The sequence below is a fragment of the Strongylocentrotus purpuratus genome, unplaced genomic scaffold (genome assembly GCF_000002235.5).
Source record: "Strongylocentrotus purpuratus isolate Spur 01 unplaced genomic scaffold, Spur_5.0 spur5_scaffold_9, whole genome shotgun sequence".
Taxonomy (NCBI): Eukaryota; Metazoa; Echinodermata; class Echinoidea; order Camarodonta; family Strongylocentrotidae; genus Strongylocentrotus; species Strongylocentrotus purpuratus.
Genome location: NW_022145615.1, coordinates 30,406,899 through 30,419,736, shown reverse-complemented (window position 1 = coordinate 30,419,736; position 12,838 = coordinate 30,406,899).

Genomic DNA, 12,838 nt, shown 5'->3' with positions numbered 1-12,838 from the left:
ATGTCTGCATGTGATAACATCATATCCACATAATTCCCACATGTCATGCTTTCCACGACAGTACCTAGCCTACAGAATAGAAATGGTTTATGGCAAAAATGATCGAAAGCTGTTGACAAGGGATCCAGCCATCGGATTGCACGATGGTAATCAATCCACTGCCCTCGTTTTGTCGATCTCCAATCTCTGTTTATCATTGGGATGCGATTGTGCGTGAAATCACTTTACTGTAGAACCAGCGAAATTGTTAAGTGAGACCTGATTTAAAGATGGGCATCAGTAATGGGCATAGCTGAGAAACTGAAAAACACGAGACGAAGGCAATCTTCAATATTCCTATACAATATTTTCATTCATCAAAGAGAGAGAGAGAGACAGATAGAGAGAGAGAGAGAGAGAGTCCTTGCAGGTAAACACCAACCTGGTTTAAATTTTGTTTGTTAGTCGCGGAACTTAATGAGCTTTTGTCGGCTCATATATTGACTTATAGGGGTGTTCAAAATTTAGCTATTTTTATGTTGTCAAATTTGTGATGAACCCTACCCCCTCCCCCAGCATTAAATATTTGTCTAGCGTATTCGACTTTTTCGCTGCCTCCGAATGACAGCAGTTTTCCACGGGCGTCTTGAAAGATCAAGTTTGGTCAATTATAATAATAATATCGACCATAATATTAATCGATAATATTTACAGATGTACTATTACTCCGGTCATCTGAATCAGGCTTGCCCGCACAAAATGTATGCACATTCTCCACTCCCTTGGGGGCATTCCAACCCGGCTCCATTTACAGACGCTCACAATGATCACTTGGCCTATGTCCGCTCATGTATTTACTTTGGGGTGTTCAAAATTCGGCTATTTGTATGTCGACAAATTTGTAACGACCCCCCCCCCCCCCCCCCCCCAGCATTAAATATTGTCTAGCGTATTCGACTTTTTCGCTGCCTCCGAATGACAGCAGTTTTCCACGGGCGTCTTGAAAGATCAAGTTTGGTCAATTATAATAATAATATCGACCATAATAATAGTCGATAATATTTACAGTTGTACTATTACCCTGGTCATCGGAAATTAAGGCTTGCCCGCACAAGATGTATGCACATTCTCCACTCCCTTGGGGGCGTTCCAACCCGGCTCCATTTTACAGACGCTCACAATGCTGGATGGAGGGTGGCAAATGTGGATTAATGTCTTGCTAAAGGACGTTAGTTCAGAGCTGGGATCCTCTTGGATTTAGAGTCAGTTTATTGAAAGAACGACACCCCTAAGGGTTTTGGAATAAAGTCTTCCAGAATACAGATATGTTATTACTGTTGAATATTAATCACATATGATTTCCGATTTGATTTAAAGGGCAATCCATCGCTTGTCATAAGTTTATTTTTATGAAAGCAGGAAAAAAGATAAACAGAATGATGAAAGTTTGAAATGAATCGGACCAATGATAAGAAAATTATAGATCACTGAATAAGTGCGAATCTCAAAATTGGCAATTTGGTCTGTTGGTTCGATTTATTCTCACAAAGAATTACATAAAAATGCAATAAAACATTAAAGAGAATAGTAACATTACAGTAAAGCTTACTCGAAAAAAGGATAATGATGATGATAACGTGGAGGGGAATTACATAGGCCAGTAGCCTGTCGAGGAAGACCCTCGACAATTATTAAGTATAGTTGAATAACAGAACCTATTGCCTACTGGAGCCAGGTGGTTCTTTTATTAAACCATGTTAAAAAAGATAATTCAGTAGTCTGGAGGTTTAAGATAAAGGTGAGTTCTGGTTTTTTTTTTTTTTTTTAAATTCTCACAGAATCAAACAAAAATTACACTCAATGTTTAAGATTACAAATAAATTTCATTTGCCAAACAATTTTGGTAGAAAATGTATACTGGCTGAGTAATGAGCATAGAAAGATTAGGATACTAGGTTAGTAGCCCCGACACCATTTGTGTAGTCCCATCAAAGAATATCCTCCTTGGTCCCATATACATCTTTCTGTGTACAATGCTTGTTACTTTACCAAGATTGGGCCAAATCTATTATGATTTTGATGACTCCAGAACTTTGCATTACACACCAATACTTACATACTACATGATCAACTTGTTCTGATCCATTCCACACCTTTTCTTTCACAATGCTATCAGATGACCAGAACTCACCTTTATCTTTAATAAACACTTAAAATGCAAATGAGCAAGAAATGAGTGCATTCGGGATTATGTTCCCAGGAGTCCAATTCATTGTGTTGTTTACACCCTCGCAGCGCCCTCAATGTGAACGAGCAAATTTTGTTGAGGGCGCCAAAAAAAATACTGTGTAACTGTTACCAAGCTAAATTATAACCTATCTTGCCCAGTACTACGGAACTATTTAAACTACTTAGTAACCCGCTTCAAGGAAAGGTGGATAGATCAGGGGTGTTTCATAAAACTTGTTATCTATAACAACTGCTAAATTTGTATGACAAAACTTGTTCTCAGCCAATCAGATGCCAGGATTCAGTAGCTTATAACAGTAGCTTGTAACTTGTTATTGGCATTGGGTTTTATGAAACAGGGCCCAGAAGTCAATCAATTAATTTCAGCCATGATATTGATAGCTTGGTAATTTTAGAGATAATTTACTGACTCACCGCGGGCTGTAGCACTTGTTTCGTTTCTTGTCTGACGATGGCTTAAGTTGTTTAGATCATTACTCTTCTCAAGTTGGCATGGTATCAATCTGATTAGTAAGGGAATACGGGCATTAGATATTTATTGAACCGAATGCTTACAGCCAATTGCAATCGAATCAAAAAAGAAAATGGTAGAAATGTGTGAAAATGTTCTCCGTGGCTTAGGGTGAGTCCAGCCATCGGAGATGCAAAAGCGTCTCGGGAGCAGTGGTACCAATCTGGTTAAAGGCATCGTTTAACAATGTTAAATCTGTGATGCATGGCCCTACGCGTTATCAGTGACTGTGATATGGTGTAATATTGAAGACCTGAACAAATTGCGCTTCAAAATCATCATGAAGTGTCTCAAAAAAGTAAAAATCCTTGAGTGACCGGTTTTACCATACTCATTTCCCCCAATAGACTGTAGTGTTATAAAAACAGTTAGGAAAACGAAAAATGAAATTTCGATTTCGAATCATAAATATCTTGCTAATCAGACAGGTGGATCGGCTTGTAAAAGTCATGAGTTTCCTGACTGACCTAAAGGTTTATAATTATGATTGCAGCATTAGCTAAATCCAGGATTTTGTTTCAGAATCTGAGGCAATGTTACCGAGTCACTTTAAAGAGAACAAAGCCATCGAAAGAGCAAATGAAGCAGAAAAAATCTCCTTCTTCTCATGTTGCCTTTACCGCTCCCTTTCTTAATCTCCTTCTTACATTTGTTCTCATTTTCAACAATTCGATGGGGGACGGAGATACGTGCCTCGATAACCTCCGCCGCTATTAAAGTGCGTTTCCTTAATTATTCCGTCCTCCATAATCATGCTGAAATTCCATTTCCATGATTTCATCATCACTTAGCACTTACAGATGGCCTTTAAATACCTTTATCTGATTTATCACCATGGTTACTAGTATTTATGATGGTATAAGATATGACTTTGTCTTACGTTTTCATAAAATACACTTTCTCGCACGGATTTGACGGTCGTAGCCTTCTTTGCATCCCAGCTGCACTCTCAAAAGCAAGGTAGATTTGGAAGGAATCAATTTTGAAAAGGTATTACAAAATTATGGTCGAGTGGCCTCAAAACTACAGAATTGAAATGTCACATGTTATTTCCCTGCTCAACACAGTTGATCATCAGTCCTGAAATTTGGTCGCTTTTAACTACACAATAGCTGATGCACGGCCATATTATGAGCCTCGCATCATGTGGAAGATTCAAAAACACCTCTCAACCTATTCCTGAAGATTTAAAGTGAAAAACATACAATGTTCTTCTCCAAAGCCCTAGGTTCGGCAGTTATGCATCCCTGTGGCTATGATGACATCCTACCGGTTCACGAAGCAGATGTGCATATTATTTTATCATGTTTAATGTATGTGCAATGGGAGGGAACAGGAGAAGGTCATTGACAGCAACATTTAGCTTGTTTGTTCTCTTCTTCTCACTCTCCCCTTGAACTTGTGGATTTAAGATGTACAAGCAGAATGAATAATTGAATAAATACAAATTAACGTTTCGCTTTTTCGCCGAACCCTGTACCATTTGAGATAATCGTGTGTTTTTTTGTTCCGCTTTTCTTTCTTCTATTTTTTTTTTTTTTTTTGGTGGTGGTCCTTAATTTTGAAGGGGATGTCTTCATGCATGTGGTTTCATCGCTAGAGACTTCGTAATTCATTCTTTCCATGGGATCAAATTTAGTACTTAAAAAAAATAATTATCAAGCTGCTCACGATGAAATATCTATAATTTGTGCACTACCGTTTTTTTAATACCGGTAACTGTTACGCCCCTCTTCTTAACAGGTCGGTCAATATGCCTCTAACCACACTTCTACGAAAACATTTTCCATCTGTTGCACTTGTGGAGATTAAAACCTAATAACCATCTATCAGTATGCTTTAATATTCATCAATCATTTACCATGCAGTCTTGGGAAATCAGTTTGCTTGATGCGTAGTTGCGCGTACTTTCTAGATCTAACACAATAATTATCAATATTGACATTCGAAGTTTTCTTCGGCGATGGGATGATAATTGCGTAAATTACCTTATATATTTATTGTTTCAATATTTCGACAGTTTAACACGTATTTAATCTAGGAAATTGTGTCTGTGTGTTTTGGGGTATTTTTTTTTTTTTTTTAATTTTAAAGCCGATTTCATGGTGTTAGTTCGAAATATCATAAATCACCCCAACTTCTGTTGGCTCGGAAACATGTACTGGTTAATGATGTTTGATAACTGTTTGAGTTTGTCAGCGATACCAAGACAGTCGCAGGCCCGCAAACCAATTAGCTTTAAACATAGCCTTACTCTGTCAGTCTCTGGCTTTAGAACAGCTACAGAGAGTATAAGGCAATCCAATCCGTGTATGAACGCAGAAAATAAGAGAAACAGAATGGCGTAAGATTGAAATAAATCGGACCAATCATAATAAAGTTAAGAATGTTTGAAATATGCGAATCCCCAATTGATAGTTTGTTCTGTGGATTGTGACGTAGTCGCGGATAACTCTCCCGTTTGTCTTGTGCAACAACTGTTTTTCTCCTTAGTGCCTTCTCCCTCGGGGCTCTACTTAAAATATGTTAGAGATAAAATACTATAATTATAGGTCTCCCAAAGGGAAAAGATTTTTGTGTTGGAACAAATGGGAGTTCAAAATTGTCCGCCACTCGATCACATAGACATAACCAATTCAGTCAATATGACGAGCCCATTCGTATATAGTAGTGATTATAACATTCGAAAATTCATAACTTTCTCATTTTTTGTCTGATTTCATTCAAACTTTCAGCAGTCAACACCTGTGATATGTCTGCTTTCCTCTAGACGAGTTTGCTGCCAAGGTTGGATTTCCCGTTAACTACTCTGAAACAAAATACATGGACTGTACATTTTCTGAGCTCATAGCGTTTCCATCCAGTCGTCTTTATACTTCATTATCTTTATTTTGAACCAATGTGACATCATGATCCTCTTAACGGGAAGCAGGGGCTTCTCTTGGAAGTTGGAATGTGATATCTCTGATTAATATTAGCCACATGGCATAGGCTTAACGATTATCTATGTGCAATGCCTATTACAAGTGGAATAGCAAGACTCCAGCCATTAAGTAGACAAGGGTGTGTGTGTGTGTGTGGGGGGGGGGGGTCCCAATGGAGATGATGACGAGCTAGAGAACAGGACAAACAAGTGAGGGAAGATGTGAAAGGGGGCCGAGCTATTCTCCTTTCACGTTGCCTTCCCCTCCTTATCTCTCTCTCTCTCTCTCTCTCTCTCTTTCTCTCCTTTTCCTTTCTTTTTCTTATTCATGTCGGCTTTATTTTAGGGGTAGGCAGATGTCCTTCACCGTGCGCCCCGTATCTACGCCAAGACGCATTAATGTAGGATAATATATCCACCAACTGCTTTCCGACAACTGATAACATAGAATGTGCCTAGATTAATGGATCATACAGAACCAAAACGCGCAAACATTCATTTAGTCATACCCTTGTGATGTCATGAGATCATCATACATGTATGTCCTAATTTAGTCAAGACGGATTATATAGTATTATTCGGTATATAGGTGGGTGAAAATAGGCCATTCTCTCGTTTTTGCACTTATATACAGTAGTTAAACGTTGGTCTACACTGTCCATACTTTTATTACTTCGAAACGATATTAATGTTTGCTTTACTGTGCTGTCTCATTTCTTATTCGGCCCAAAACTTCTATTGCATGAACTAAGATTTGTTCTTTGTATCGTCATTTCAATGTAAAAAGAAAGAACAACGTACTACCATGAGTTCTTCGATTTTACAGCTAAATATCCCTCATGGGCATTTCCTTTAATAAATTTGCAGGTGTCTCGATCCAGTTTTTGACTTGTCTATCCAATATGAAACCTCGTGGAAAACGAAGACAAAGAGTGCGCCATTTAATATCATATGCGCTTACCAATGAAAAGAAGATACCGATTTCTTCCTCCAGCCACTAAACGCCTTTAGGAAGTGACATCTTTTCAGACAGTAGGTGACATTTAACTTGCTTTGATCTAGTTTTTCCAGTAACGAACTAAATAACAACACATCACCTACATGTGTGAACCGTATTTTTCAACCTACTTGTACGTGCAACCGCAAAGAGGCGCCGACCGTCAAGATTGAAAATGGATTTAATCAATCCCCCTCCACTTCCTCAATTAATCAATAAGAAGATATTGTCTTGCAATCACTGAGCAAGAACTTGTGAAACATGGTAAGGTAGAGTCATCAGATGGAAATGAATATTTAATATAATAACACGATGACCCCGTTTTTAGTTTCTTCAAAATGTCTCCGCTATCGGGGCATGTCGGCATCTGCTTTTGAAGTTTGCCGTTAATTACGTTTTTCATTGAGAGCATTATCACCCTGATACTAATACACAGTAGTGTTTAGATGCCCTGGTGTTATATAAAGCTTTCTTGCTATGTCTCAGACTGCTTCCGTGTTGCAAGGAAGAATATATATATTAATATCACTGTTTGTTTGGTTTTTATTGCGCGTTTCATTCACGTTTGAATATTCATGCGCCCCATGGGATAGGAAAGTTCCTGACTACTTCCAATATTCTATGTTCTCACTAATGTAGACAAACGAGAACATTGTGACGTAAATAAAAGCACACCAGTGGGGAATCTACAACATTTTGAAATAAATTATTTAAAAATCATTATTTTGATTTTATCTGTTCGGGAATCTTGTGACGAAGCCAAGGTAACATTTGCCTTTGGATGTGAAATTACCATATGAATTGTGCATAAAACGATGACGATAATGATGGTGGTGATGATACGACGGCGACGGCGACGGCGACATGATGATGATGAAGAAAAAAAGAAAGACTCAGCAAAGGCATACCTACTTACAGATAGATATATAGATAAATTAATAGATACATAAAACACCAACAAGTCGAGAGAGCGAGATACAGAGGGAAGAGACAGAGAGAGAGAAAGAGAGAGAGAGAGAGAGAGAAGAAGAAAGAGAGAGAGAGAGAGAGAGAAAGAGAGTGAGAGAGAGAAAAAAGAGAAAATGGCCCTTTTGGATTTGGTTCCAAAACAGTATTGGTATTGACCATATTATAATAACATGACTATTTCATGTTAAAACTTTAATTTCACCTATATGAGAGCGATTTTGATTATTTTGTGTTTATTCAATTACACTTTATCTAAACGGCAGACAAGTCATACAAAGAAATAAAGAAGATAACGAGAAAGAAGAAAAAATGAACGAATGCGAGAAAGAAATAAACAAACAAAAAGCAGACCATAACATAATTCCTTCAAAAAGCAATATGAGCGGAATTAGATGCAATTCATATCATTTGTATAAACTTTCACCCAGGTCTTTTCGTTTTGATCAGCAGAGATTTCTTTCATTATGTGTGTGCAATGCTAGTAATGCTAGTATATATCCATTCTGAATCATTTTGGAAGACAGTTTGGACTTTGCCGGTTTTGTTTTTCTTATTTTTCTGAATCACCTCCAAAGCAAGTGTGTCATTTGATTTGGAGAGCCAGAAGGCACTTGATTATTTGAATTACCACTGATTAGATTTACCGTTTAACTGACAGCTAAGGTCTACTGAGCTTATACAATTAAATGGCAGGTAGGAGTCGTTTGGTTGCCATCGCAACCGATAACCATAGAGACAGACGTACACCTAACGAGCCCACCTTATATACTCTCGTTCAGGTTTCCTTTTTACGGCAATTTCTAAATAAATAAAATACAGTTATGAATTATTACCATGCAAACCTGCTATTATAAGTTATTTCGTCATGTGTTTAAATTTACGTCATATTTGTTTAAAATTCAATTGTCTGTTTTTATTTATCGGAATTGTAGATAATATAGTCATGTACACGCACACGCACACAAAACACACACGCTTGCCCACGTATACAAGCACATGCTATTAATACAAAATTGGAAGTTGGAAAATGACTGTTGATCCCAACAAAGGGAAGGGAGCAGATGGTTTGAAGTGAGACCATGGATTAAAATTTCGCATGTTTGACCTCTTTATAGAGACCAAGTATCATCGGAAGCTGAAGAGCTCTCAAATCGCATGAGCTGAAATGAATATATCCTAAAGAGAGTTAGATACTCGAGAAAACCTCAAATGAACAAAGAACTCAGGGTAGGAAAGGCGACTCGAGACGATAATCAGAGTGGGGAGGGGTGGGGAGGGGGGGGGGGCGCAACAGAAAAATTGAAATCATGAGCCGCAGTACAATCATTGATGATCATCAATTTATTATCTATCATTGAGTTATAGTTAGCATTACAGGCGAACGCCCGCGCTGCTATAGTATAATGCATTTCACTGTCTATACCATTGGCGCCAATATAATTATTTTTATACATATGTTGTTATGGAACCACTTTAGAAATGTCATTTCTATTGTAATTATTTATTTGAGCAGGATAATTATGCGGCGATTGGTAGTAATTCTATAAATGACAGTTGATGGGTGATGTTAATATCAATTCATATGAAAATAAATAGAATGACATTTGCACTTCGGAACATGCAGCAATGGTTTCCTAACCAGTGCTTCAATATGCCTAGTCTATATGCAGAATTGGGACAATTGCATTAATATTTCTCAATTCAATATAAGCTCTGCTATACAAGATTTGAATTATAGACAAATAATAAAACTATTCATTAACGTCAGTCTGGTTCATATAAATGCCACACGTTCTGAAATATGAACATTCTTTTTAATCACTTGATATCCATAAGTTAGAACAGGATAAATTATCTCCGTTTGATAATGTTGACGCTTTTCCTTCCTCAACTTAGTTTCTATATATTTTGTTTTCACTTCATTGATTATGATCATGATTTGTTAACATAGCCGAAATCAGTTTTCGTTTTTCTTTTTTTCCATTCTCAAGTCACATCAAAATTGTGTATCTATCTTAATAACCAAGGGAGAATATTAATATAATACACAGCAGTGAGGGCATTAGTAAGAATTACCCACACAGAGTACCTTTGGAATAGTCTAACACGCCCGAGGCGGTAGCCGAGGGTGTTTTGAAGGTACTTTTTTGTTTTACTAATGCCCGAACAAAATGATGTGAATTTATTTGTTTTACAAGGTTATGTTTTATTTTGTTTTATAAGATGATTTTTTTTTTATAACATGATTTTACTAATGACCGGTCATTCGAATTGGAAATTGGAATTGGAAAAAGCATGTATGTTAGATGTTGAAATGTCCCAAGTCCCCGATTACTATTTAGCGGTTGTGGTGTACTGAGCGTGTCAAAAATCAAAGTGACCAAAATCAACCACTTCTCGCGGGCGACCGCTCTCTCTCTCTCTCTCTCTCTCTCTGTCTGTCTGTCTATCTGTCTCTGTCTCTCTCTGTCATTCTCCCTCTCTATTTAACTCTCTAACTCACACTCTCTCTCTTTATATATATATATATATATATATATATATATATATATATATATATATATATATAAGCAAGTTTAGTGAAACTGCAATTTCTGACAGTGCTCAACTGTAGGAGCAAATGTAGATATAGGAGTTGGAAGGTTACACTTTATTGGTACGAGTTATACAGACTAAATCTTCCCCTTTCTCACTCCACCGCCGTTTGCCGGGTGGCTTTTGTTTACACCCCTCCCTGTCCCTATTCCTATAACAGTCACTCTTTCTTTATCATGGTCTTCCTTGCCCCTCTTCCTCCCTCCTTCCCTCCCTCCCTCCCTCCCTCACTCCCTCCCTCCCTCCCTCTATCTGTCTAAATTTACCCCTTTTCTTCTCCGTCCCCCTCTCTCCATCAGTCTGTCTTTTGTATGTTCATCTCTCAGGCATGTCTTTCCCCTGCCTCTATCACATTTCCCGTCTCCTGATGAAATTCACTCGTCTACCCGAACGTCGTCCAGTTCCATTTGAGGAATCCATTATACATTGCATTGATGTATGACCCCGTGTCCGTTCAGCATTCAGTTTTCACAACATCTCTGATAGTTTTTCTTAACTTGGCTTGAAGCATCTTGAAGATTTATTCCATCTCCCCTAGCTGACGAGGGACGTTTACAATTGTTAAAAAAAGTAAAGACGAAAAGACCTCTAGCATATTTGCCATGGGGTTGAATAAACATATAACATGTACTGCCTACTCTTCATGATTATTGACTATGAGTGAGTGGCATAGATACGCTCAAAGAAAAAAGAAGAAGAAGAAGTAATTCAATTTTTGTTTAGATAATCAAGCCTATATAATTGCCTCGTTTTTGTGTTCCTATCATTCATTGTTTTCTATTTCTTTGGCCTCATTCGAAAGTTAGATGTGTCGATGTCATATCTCTGCTTTGACAAGTTTTATTGTTGTTATAACATTTTATTTTTTTCTACGATAGTTCTCTTACATTAGATTTGTTAGGATTCGTAATCAAATTTAATATTTCCTTCGAGCTACGCTGATGACTGACAGGAGCTACATGTAAATCAACTAATATTGATAATAAGTTCTGAGCGAAAAGGCCTATTCTATAGCTGTCAGCATGGCACGGTCTCTATTTTCATAGTGACATTGTCATTAATATGTATATTTATTTGTGGTGCGTTATGAGGTCACGTAACTTGAATAGAATAAACCTAAGTAGTGAATATCGGGTTACCAGGGAGGGAAAAATCTGATCATATATCGCTTATGCATGGGGAAAATAATTTTGCGTTACCAGAAAGGGAGAAACGAAACGTATTTTCGTTGGAGAAAGTTTATTTTCAGAACCAAAGTACATTATATTGGAAGGATTACTACAGAAAGAAGTGAAATACAAAGCTGAAAGCGTTTTGGAGATCATTTCCTTTCATTTGCTCCCTTTCAAAAAAATTCACACAACTGTTCTATTAAGGTTACTTTAGTCACTGTAACAAAATGTATAAGAAAATAAAGGAAACGAAAAACAGGATATTAATCAGTCTGTTTATTAAAAAAAACCTATAAGTAGGATCTAAAGATTTTTTTTAAAACGCTTTGATCGAAAATTCTTTATTATGATGGCTTAAATTCTGCCAAATCGAGAAAGTAAATTGTTTATTTTCAGAACCAAAGTACATTATATTGGAAGGATTACTACAGAAAGAAGTGAAATACAAAGCTGAAAGCGTTTTGGAGATCATTTCCTTTCATTTGCTCCCTTTCAAAAAAATTCACACAACTGTTCTATTAAGGTTACTTTAGTCACTGTAACAAAATGTATAAGAAAATAAAGGAAACGAAAAACAGGATATTAATCAGTCTGTTTATTAAAAAAAAACCTATAAGTAGGTTCTAAAGATTTTTTTTAAAACGCTTTGATCGAAAATTCTTTATTATGATGGCTTAAATTCTGCCAAATCGAGAAAGTAAATTGCCTGGAATGTCCCGAAACAATAAAAAATGAATCGCCTTTTTAACTATGATTACAACTCAACTTATCCAAATCGCTGGATTTGGTTAGAAGTGGATTTGTCCATCGCATATTCATGCCAGAGCAAATTTTATTAAGGCTTTCGGAAAATCCCCTACACCCCCCCCCCCATCGATTTCCTTTCTCACGCTTCACCACAGAAATATACTCATATCTTATTCACTCCATGTAGAGATCATATTAACACTCTTTAAAGGACAAATAGAAAAAAGGAACGAACGTTTGCCGGCTTCTGATAAACATAAAAAGCTGCGTCCATCGGCAACCAATTTGCAATGGGAAGTTGCTGATCGGTTGCCGAATGTCGAACACAAATTGTCCGAACATCAAAGATTTTGGTAAACTAATTTGCGACTGTTTGTAGAAATACTTGCGAATGGTCAGGAATCAATGGCTGATGTTCTTTAAACACAGAGCTTAACGTCCCACGCCAATCATTTCCCACTCTCTCCCTCAGTGGCCCTTTTCCCTCACCTGACGTCATAATGACGTCATTTGTAAATTTACTCTTTGAAAGTAGCAATATGAATTGTGTGAATAAGTGTGTAAAGGAGCAGCGTCTCTATAGGGACCTGTAAATGCAGAACTAATTACACGGATTAGAAATACTCTGTTTATGTTTCTCGTGAGAGCCCACGCCAAAACGCTCAATTTCGGCCCCTAATATTCGCGCCTACCGT